The sequence below is a fragment of the Engystomops pustulosus genome, chromosome 7 (assembly GCF_040894005.1).
Source record: "Engystomops pustulosus chromosome 7, aEngPut4.maternal, whole genome shotgun sequence".
Lineage (NCBI taxonomy): Eukaryota > Metazoa > Chordata > Amphibia > Anura > Leptodactylidae > Engystomops > Engystomops pustulosus.
The window spans coordinates 21,020,246-21,030,213 of NC_092417.1; positions in this window are offsets into that span (position 1 = coordinate 21,020,246).

Genomic DNA, 9,968 nt, shown 5'->3' on the forward strand with positions numbered 1-9,968 from the left:
AAATGTATTATAGTGCAGCCAGTCACATATTGGAAGATGAAAGACCTGTCCACCAACTTCTCCGGGACCAATGAGGATTGTAAAATGTCTTATCATTCATAAGGTTCAAAGAGGCCTCCACTACAAATGGTGCAAAAATAAGTCACCAAAAATTGATGCCCCTTCGTCTGGGGCTCATTCCGAGCCAAAACGTACGTCGGAGACGTGGTCTCTCCCGGACAGTGGAACTCCTAATGTTGACTAAGATCTGGTAAGAGCTTATACTCTATTTCGGATAGCTATGGGTCTTGTAGCCCACATATAGGAACGGGCACTATAGAGGCTACTACCTTGTTATGTTGGGCCCCACAAAAACATGATCCAACAATAGGCTGTGTGCCTTTATTTGTTTAGTCTCTTCCTGTAGTTACTTGTCACCCCATTTTGTCCGGGTTGGTCTGCCTCTTCTGTTTCTGTGTTTCACAACTCAATATTTTACTGCATTTTATTGATTCATACAGAACGGCGCCATCTCTTGTGGGCACCGTGCATGTTATTATGTTACTGTGTTATTAATAAAGATTTATTCTACATATGCACCTTTCTAGTCTGTCCTCCTTTCCCCTATGTCTTAGGGTTACGTTTGCTTTCGACTATAGTAACATCCAGAGAGCTTCACCAGAGGTCACAGGGGGCAGAGGGGTCCGTCTTTAACTAGGGGTCATCTGTAAGTCGGGTGTCCTTAAGTAGGGAACCACCTCTACTTGGATTAGAATACGAAATAGTTATATGGAATGGCCTTCATATTGACTGACAAAGCACCAAAAAACAAAGAACTTGGAGGCCCATATAAGATCCTTTTCACCATCTGGCTACTATACATGAAGCACCTGGACTAAATAGCAAAACAGAAAATGAAAAACGTGGGCTATAAAAATCTGGAGGCCATGGAATTAATGGCCTCCGACACACTGTCAAAAGTTTCTAGGATTGCGATTCCTTGACTCCTATAAAAACATTTGACATGGATATACTGTGTGGTGGAAGACCTCTCTAAGAATCTAAACAAGTCCAATAATGAAAAAGGTTCTATAGGAGCTTTACAGCCTAGAGGTCATGGGTTCAATGCCCACAGAGCACAATTAAAGGTTCTGGTGAGTTATCCTACCAAGGGCCACACATATAATTAGGACAATAGGTATTAAGGTCCATCCCATTCCGATGAGTTGACCAGGTTGAATAAAGTAGACTTGCATTTTGAAGACCACTGTCTGAAGTATCAAGAGTGTAGCTATAAGAAGACAAGGGTTATCTCATCTCTATCTCATGCTAGGTGGGTAGTCGCTTGTTGAAGCCATTATGGTGTTATAATTGCCATTAAGGAATGGGAGCCGCAAAGAGATGCCTCCAAAAACGACATCCCCAGCATAAGAATGAAGCAGAGGCGAGAGATGATCCTGCAGGAGAGAGGGACGCGGCCGCTCTGGTTACTGAAGGCTTTTCATATCCCATTAGCACCAATGAAAAGTGACAGCTTGGGATCAATAACAATCCAGACAAACAGACTGAGTAATGAACTCATTCCAGGCAGATTTAGGTGTTGGCTCCATGACTGTCCCCCCTCCCCCCAACACCACTCGTGTTTATGAAGAACAAAAGACCAAGCACCGAACTTTGAAAACTTTTTATAGAATATATACAAGATATTGCCGGTGCAGGTCATCGAAACCAAAAGGGGGCAATTTGAAAGTATCATGAAATAAGTCGTGATCGCATAAAAATCTAAAAATCCATGGTTACAGACTACAAACCTTGTGTGTAGTCGGATCTTGCAGTGGATATATGTAAGCACTTTAAGGGTCAGCACATTTTCACCCAGTAAACTGAAATTAGTTTCTCACCACTCATATCTTTATATTTTCCGAGAGTTGCCCAAATCCATAGAAAAAAAGACTTGTTATGCAAATTAGGTTTCTAAAGTGAGGGGGGGGCGGGGTGTTTAATAGTAATCAGGTTCTCTACACTCAATCTAGAGCTTCTACTGTTAGGACGTGCAATGGAGGTCAGGAGTCAAGGAACGCACATTGTTTAGCATCAACCTCATGCAGACAACCCCTGTCCACATGCACACATGGGATGGGTGGACATGGGAGAAGAGTGGCCATGTCATGATAGACTACAACTAACCGGTAATTCTGTTTACATAAGACCTCCATGACAGCCCCCCTGAAGGTTGCTCCCTGACCTTCTGTAGCGACAGGAAATTGATCAAATTGGCCCAACCTCCCGCGAACCACTGGATACCCAACCTCCTGCAACCGCCCTCGGTGTTCACCAATTCCCTGCACCCGGAAGGATTGCAAACGTTTTTATTGGAAGTTTCATTCACATACAAGTAGATGGGTGCCAGTTTTTATTCTTCCATTTTGAACTTTCTGTATTTGACCTAATTGCTTAGTTACTTTAGATTTATGATTGAACAAAAAATACCAAATGGGTTTCTTTACCAAGAGATGAACAATGACCCATGTCCGGTTTCACTGGGGGAAGGACTGGAAGCACCACATTCCCTCACTGTAAAGATTGTATGTTCTCCCACACATGCTGGTTTAGGGAACTTGGTGGATGTCTGGATATGACAAATCCCTGAGGATGAGGGGATTTGAACTGTATTCTGTGGCCATGTTGGTAACGGACATAACCCATTTGTTGATGTAGGTGTTGGTCTACTGGGGAAAAAGATTTCATAATGTTCCTTCCACCGTGGAGTTACTGCTTCTTTTCCTGTCTGAGAGACAAACCTTTTCCGCCCTTTGCGTAGCTCCATCTTCCCAGTTTTCCTTTGTTTTTTTGGAGTCTCTTTGGAGCCTTTGAAGCCATGAAAGAGACTCTCAGAGCTGGTTTTGCCTCTCTTTATCAGCATGTTTATCTAGCATCTCATTCAGGTCGGCTCCAAACACAAAAAGTTATCATAGAATGGAAAGTTTTACTTTAAGCCAGATCGTTTGTCTGGTGGCTTACGAGCATTAATGAATTGCTCTACTCAGAAGCATCGGCTAAGATCCCTGTGCCTGATCTTAGAAAATCACCTGAAAGAAGGAACAAACTACTATCCCTCCACTTCCGTGTTGTTAGTTTTTATATTAAACATAGCCGACTCCAAATGTTCTCTTCGAGAAGACAAGCTGTCTTCTGATCCATGAGGTCCTTGAACTGAGTGGTCTTCAAATGGAGCGTCCTTCTTTGTGTTTTATCCCACATTTAAATAAAAGTTTTTTTAAACTCCTTTAAAATGTCAAACGTTTGTCTGGAGCCTTCCTCCAACCTAAAAGACGTCTTGCTCGGAGGTGGGCACTAATACACGAGTGCAGGTGATTCCAGGTGCCATTAGCGACCCAGAAGGACCAAAGAACCTCTCCAGATACATGGAGGAAGCTAGAAATGAACAGGGGTGGATTCCAGGAGACAGGTACCAGCCAAACGTGTAAGTTTACCATCCTCCCCCTCCAGAAGACCAATCTTGACCCCCGTAGGGACAAGAAAGCACAGAGGGGCCAATGTTAACTCTCAATTTCCTGTCATTCCAGAATGTCAAGGAGCAACCTCCAGGGGGCTGAAATGGAAACCAGAAAGTATGAACCAGATCCCCTAGCTAAAATATATGGTTTAGTATTGGTCCATATTTATGGTAAAGATACATCATATGGACCCCACCTAAAAATCTTTGGCCAATATGAACACTTTGTAATTCTTTTTCCTCCACTACAGCTTTGGAGTGAATGTGTGGCAACCCCACCCGACAACATTGGCCATCTCCTAATTGTAGTCGGATCCATATCCCAAAAATGTGGTTTCTGAAAAGACCACACAACATACTGTAGCTCGTAAGATCACAAGAGGAGAATATGAATTGACATCACATCCAGTTCAGCAGATTCTCCCAAAATATTGCAGAGGAAGTTGAAAGACCATCCTAGGAACACAAGATTACTTGGCCAATGACCATTCCCAGACCTGATGTAATATTATTCCAATCACTTTCCTTACAATAGAGGATCCTGTCCATGACGAGGATGTGGAAACCATATTTCCTCCAGCTGCAGAGTAGGCCTCCTCGTACGGTGCCAATTCTTGGATACATATAGATCATTAGACAGAGCCATGGTAACAAAGCTCGTCGTAAGCTTGTTCAAGACGTCTTGCTTTGGTCCACCAAAACACGGTTCCATTATACTAAACACAGGATTAGTCCATTACGTAGAACGCCCAGAATAGAAACACGGAATCACAATATAAATATTAGTCATGTATTTGGGGGCGGAGAGGTAAATCTCTATACACATAAATGTAAGACTTCTGATGCCAACCTCGTGGTATCCACTAAAAGGTCAATTGCTGGTGACTCAACGGAGGACTCCAAGAGGATTTGGGGAATTAACCAATTTGTTAGTGAACCAGTCACTCAACAAACAAAAAGGTTCTAGATTGTAACCGGGAGGTGGAACCAATCTGTTGTCTTATCCATTTAAATAGCAATGGAATGACTCAATACTTGGCCGGAATTCCTCGGATCAGATCCAAAAATAGCTACAAATGTTGTAATGGATTGAGAAGGTTACATGTTCCATGTTCACAGACCTTGAAAATGATGGACCAAACGAGGGGAAGGAAGATGGATCGGTGTAGCAATATTTTCTTCAGCAATGTATTAAAGGGAATCGGTAATTAGACGTCCTTTTTCTGTCTCCCCGATGTGTGCACATTGCCAAACAGTTTTTATATTATTCTCTATGGGGACATGGGCAAGCCAGAAAAGGGCTTCCTGATAACAGATTCCTTCTAAGCAGATCAGATTTTTTTGGGTTTTTTTGGTTCTAGTTTGAGTAGTCAGACTATTCTAAAAATTTTGACCATTGATATGTTGGTTTTACTGTTGAGCGAATCCGGGTTTGAAAGGTTCAGCCAAACCTCGGGGGAAAAAAAAAAAATTTGGATCAAATACCTGAATTTGATCCAAACTCAAGCCTCATTGAAATCAGTAGAGCCTTTTTTTTTTGTTATTTTCCCTGTGCTATAAGATGCTATAGGCATCTAGAGACAGTTGTTCCCAATGTACTTTAGGACCATATATACCGAATGTAATATAGATGATGAAATAATGAAATAACTGCCACTGCACTATTGGAGCGTACGAGTATACACATGCAGCTCTTCACAGCGCCCTGAAAAGGGCAATATTTTCCCATTTGTAGCTGCGTAACCTGAAAAGGGAAAATCAATTGTTACACCTAAAATCTGTCTCAGTCAGTCCTTCCAGCCGTCTCCTCTCAGTAATGGCGTTGGGACATGTTATCCTCCATCAGAGCATCACTTGTTCTGGTCTATGTTTTAAAAAATGTAAGTGAAAAATATTTTTTAAAAATAAAAAAGTTTTGTTTAAATCCCCAAAACACCTCCATATACATGCCTAATAAGTTACATAAAAAAAAATAAATAAAACCACACCCCTAATACCCTCACATATTTGGTATCACCACTTCCATACAAATCTGAACCATAATTGGACCTAAAAACTTGAAAAATGTTGATTTATCAAATCTCTTTAAAAAAAAATTAATCTAAAAAGTGCTAAAAAAAAAAAGTTGTGGCCCATAATGATACACCGGAATAAAAACAACTCCTCAACCAGCTCTACTACTAAAGCGAATGGGATTTTTCAAAATTTTTTTTTTTTTTTTTCAGTAAAATTGGGCAAATAAAAGTAAAACTGTATATGCTGTGACAGCCTGTCATATTGCCCATGTTGTTATTGGTCTTGTATTGTACATTCAGTCTGCAATGATATGTTCATTCTCATGTTATGCATGCTGCCACCTAGTGGTCAAAGTTTTTATTGTTTGATCATTTGCCTGCTGCATCTTTAAGCTAGCTATCCCATCATGCACTTTTGCCCAGTTTCTCCTCCTCTTTCTGTGACATCACTTCCTCCTTCTTCATGCTGTCCTCCATTTGTGACTGTAGCAGGCATGTTCATCTTCACTGTGCAGTAGCAATGTGTTTTGACCGCATGGCATGTCATTTCTAAGGTAAAGGCATTAAACTGAACCTAAAGCACATCCATTGCATCCTCCCTTCATGCAAATGGCAACGCTGTGTAATGAATGTCAGTGAGTTCTACTATCTACCATCCAGTTTATACGGAGACTGCACTCACAACCTACCAGGGTCTTCTCCAGCGTATATCTGTGGCAGAATACTGTATAAATGAGGTATTGCCATAATCGTAATGACCCATAGAATACATATAGCAATTTTATTTTCATGGTTCGGCGAATGGCGGCCAAAAATATGCCAAAAATCCAAAATAAAATTCTTTTCCCTCTACCCAGAAAGAGTTAAATAACTTATCAAGATATAGATGCCCCAAATTGAAGTATCTGTGAGGTGTCCACATATAATGTCCACAACCAAGAATTGTTCATTTTAGAGCCCGTTGAATGTGACAAAGCAAAATGTCTCTGTATGGGTCAATTATCTAAAACATACATTCATTTAGTAGAAAAAAAAAAAAAACTTCAAAAGTCACACCATTTTGTTTTAACCCATGACAAACAATCGTATATACACACGAGTTTTTCAGCACAAACTGCTGGAGGAAAAAAAAACAAAAAAACACACAACACACCTCTAAATGAACTTCAACGGCCCCCAGCAGGTCCTCTTTCCATCGATGCTCCGGCTCAGTGTCTCAGCACTGTGCTGTTTCTCGTGTCATGACGTCAGCTGCTTGCGTACCGCCATCGGAACACATCGATGTCAGCAAATGGCTGACGTCATGGTGCGTGCGACACCACTGCGCGGGGAGCCAAAGCATCGATGGAAAGAAAAGGACCTGCCGGGGGGAGTTTCTCCTTACAGGCTGTATACTGGAGACAGGGGGCTGCTGGCTATATATACTAGGGGCACAAGCTGGCAGGCTATAGGATTTAGGGACCTCAGCTAATGCTTGGGTCAGGTTATACTTGAGTATATACGTTAAAGGGTCAACACATTTTATGGAAGTGTTTTTACGCAAGTTGAGGAGTTTATTTCATATAATTGGTTTATTCATGGGGCTTTATTATTAATTTAGGCCACGCAGTCACTTGAAACCCAAGCAGGTCTCTCAAAAACGCAAGTCTTGGCGATTCTCATGAAAAAGAACACACCTAAGGTTCTAAGACTCATAACATCCTACAAAAATGAGAGGGCCCACAAAAATGTGAATTTGAGATATACAAGGTATAAAACACAAAGGTTGGACCTGTGTGATATTTAAAATATAAAATTATATATAAAAAACAAAAAAAAAACAAAAACAGGCAGCAGTTGAAAAAGCCAATTTCTTAAATCAGCACAATCCTAAACTTAGTCATTAATATATCTGAAAGGATACCAAGGCAAGCGGCCAGGACCCCCCCCCCCTACTCTCCCCCCTCGTATTATTGAATTGGTCACGACGTTGGAGCAGCGAAAGTAACAGAGAAAAGTGAAAAGCAATAGGGAAGGAGCGCGACGTCTAAATGAGATTTGAGATCAAGCAATTACATGATCAATACGGATGAAATAGAGTAATCCTGCAGATCAATAGCCCGGCACGTGCACAGCCTCTGATGGGGTCCCTGACCAAAATGAAGATGAAAGATGGGAGCTCTCAGAAGCCATTACCAGGCCTCGGGATCAGATCGTTACATTCCCATTGAGCAGCATTCCGGTTTTTCCACTCCAACTTGTGAGACGTCCGTGAGGGGTCTTTGTATTTCGCACCCACGCGTTTCCACAATGTAGTTTTGGTGGCAGGAACCAGCGAAAAGACTAAACTCATCGAACAATTGAGGGGGGGGACCAGGGTTTAGCCATGAACTAGCAGTAGATACCAAGACACATCATGGAGCATTTCCGGATCTGCTTGTTTTTCCTGATGTGTTGGACAAGGCGAGATGACAACCACCCAAAAGGGGAATTGTAAAAGGGGTTGTACCAAGTTAAAAAGTTCTCTTCCATCCACAGGATGAGGGTCAGACTGCCGGAACGTCCCCGATCATCAGAACAGACGTCTTGTTCTCATCGATAGAACGGTAGGACACCCGCTCCCAATGTTCAATAGTGTCCGAAATAACAGTAGGCATCTCTAGGACTCTCATTCACCGTTTAGACCCCTTTTTTCACACTCCTAGAACCCGACCAACCTGCAGAAGGTCTTTCAGACCATTTTGGGCAACTAGCCAAAAAGCCAAGGGTTTACCCTCAGCTCCCCATAGAGCTGCTCACACCTTCGCGAGCCCGTCCTACTAGAAACATGTGATCCTCTCAGCCAATGGCAGCAGTGACCTGGCAACATCACTAGAGATTCGTTGCTGGGGGTCACATGTCCATGTTGGGCAGTTACAATAAAATTGAGACTAGCGTGAGGTCTGGAACGGCAGAGGATTGGAAGAATCAATGGTTTTTTTTAATTGATAACCGAACGGTTAAATTAATTCAATCAATTCGGCTGAAGAAAAACCCAAAACACACACAGAGAATTCAAACATTTAATGAAAAGGGAACTTTATTTAATTTTTCCAAAAAAAATCTTAAAATTTGAGGCAAAATACTTTTACTTTCAAATTTTATACAAAATACAGAGCTATCACATACCCCTGGGGAAAAAAATATGTATATTATACATATATTTCTATATAACATTACATCATATATATAATATATATGCCAAAAAAAAAAAAAGTTGTGTTTTTGAAGACTTTATAGAAATCGGAACGTCTAAAGGCACTGCACAGATCAGCTAGTATACATTTATATACAGAAGCTCCGCCCCCACCCCCGACCCAACCACACACTTCAGTCTAAAAAGGGAGGGGGGGGGCGGCAGACATTAATCAACACCCCAGCATCAATGCTTTATATGTAGCAGGAGGAGTGGGGGCATTATTTAATATAATCCCTATAAAATACCTAAAAAAAGGAAAAAAATTTAAAAAAACACAAATCCAACACCTTCATCAAATGCAATGCTGGAATAAAATATCCGGATAATCAACCAAGTGATAGCGGAGCTCGTGTAGTAATGGGTGGAGCTTCGTCACAAAAAGCCCACTTCAAAGACCATGAGGTCAGCCATTTTGTTTTAAAGGTTTTAATTATTTTTTATTTTTTTTTTTTTAAAAGGGGTTTACCAAGTGTGTTCCTTCGGGGAGGGAGTTTTTGATATTTCTGGATAACCCCTTCAGGGCCCATGGAGAGATTGTCCGCTACATGTTCTAGGTGGGCATTGAGAGGTCAGCAACAAATAGAAAAACACTACGGTATGGGGTCTTATCGACTGTCTAGGGATTTGTGGGCCTAAAAAGTGCCAAACATTGAGGCATCAGGTCCCTAATCCAGGACTTCGGGTTTGCGCTCATCCGATAAAACGGCTTGATGGGCCACCGAGCGTTCAGATCCCAGAACCAAACTTTTGTTCAAGATTCGGGCCAAAAACTCAACAAACCCGAGCCAGTCCGTTCATCCCTAGTCGAAACATGTCCCCGATGACCCCGATACATGCACATAAAAACTAAACTAGCACCAAGTGACCCATTCTAGTCCAGGTTTTTCGCCCCTTAGACTAATGGACATTCCTTCCCGACCTCCAACCCCAGTTAATGCTTTGCACACGAGCCCCCAGACCACTTGGTTGATTGTCCATTTAGTGTTCTCAGATACAACACGCCATACGCATTACATCGCTCTCTCGCTAAAATTTTTGGCACTTCGAAAAAAATAAAAATTCTGGAAAAATACCTCTCTCTCAAAACGCCGACTTTTAAAATAGCGTTTTTTTTTTCCTTTAAAGGACAACGTCCACTTACGTTTCCAAAAACGGTTGCAATAGCAACTTCTTAACACTAGAGGGGGCTCTTTGTTCAATACTTGTTTTTTTTTTTATTTGAGCTCCGAGCCTTTTTATG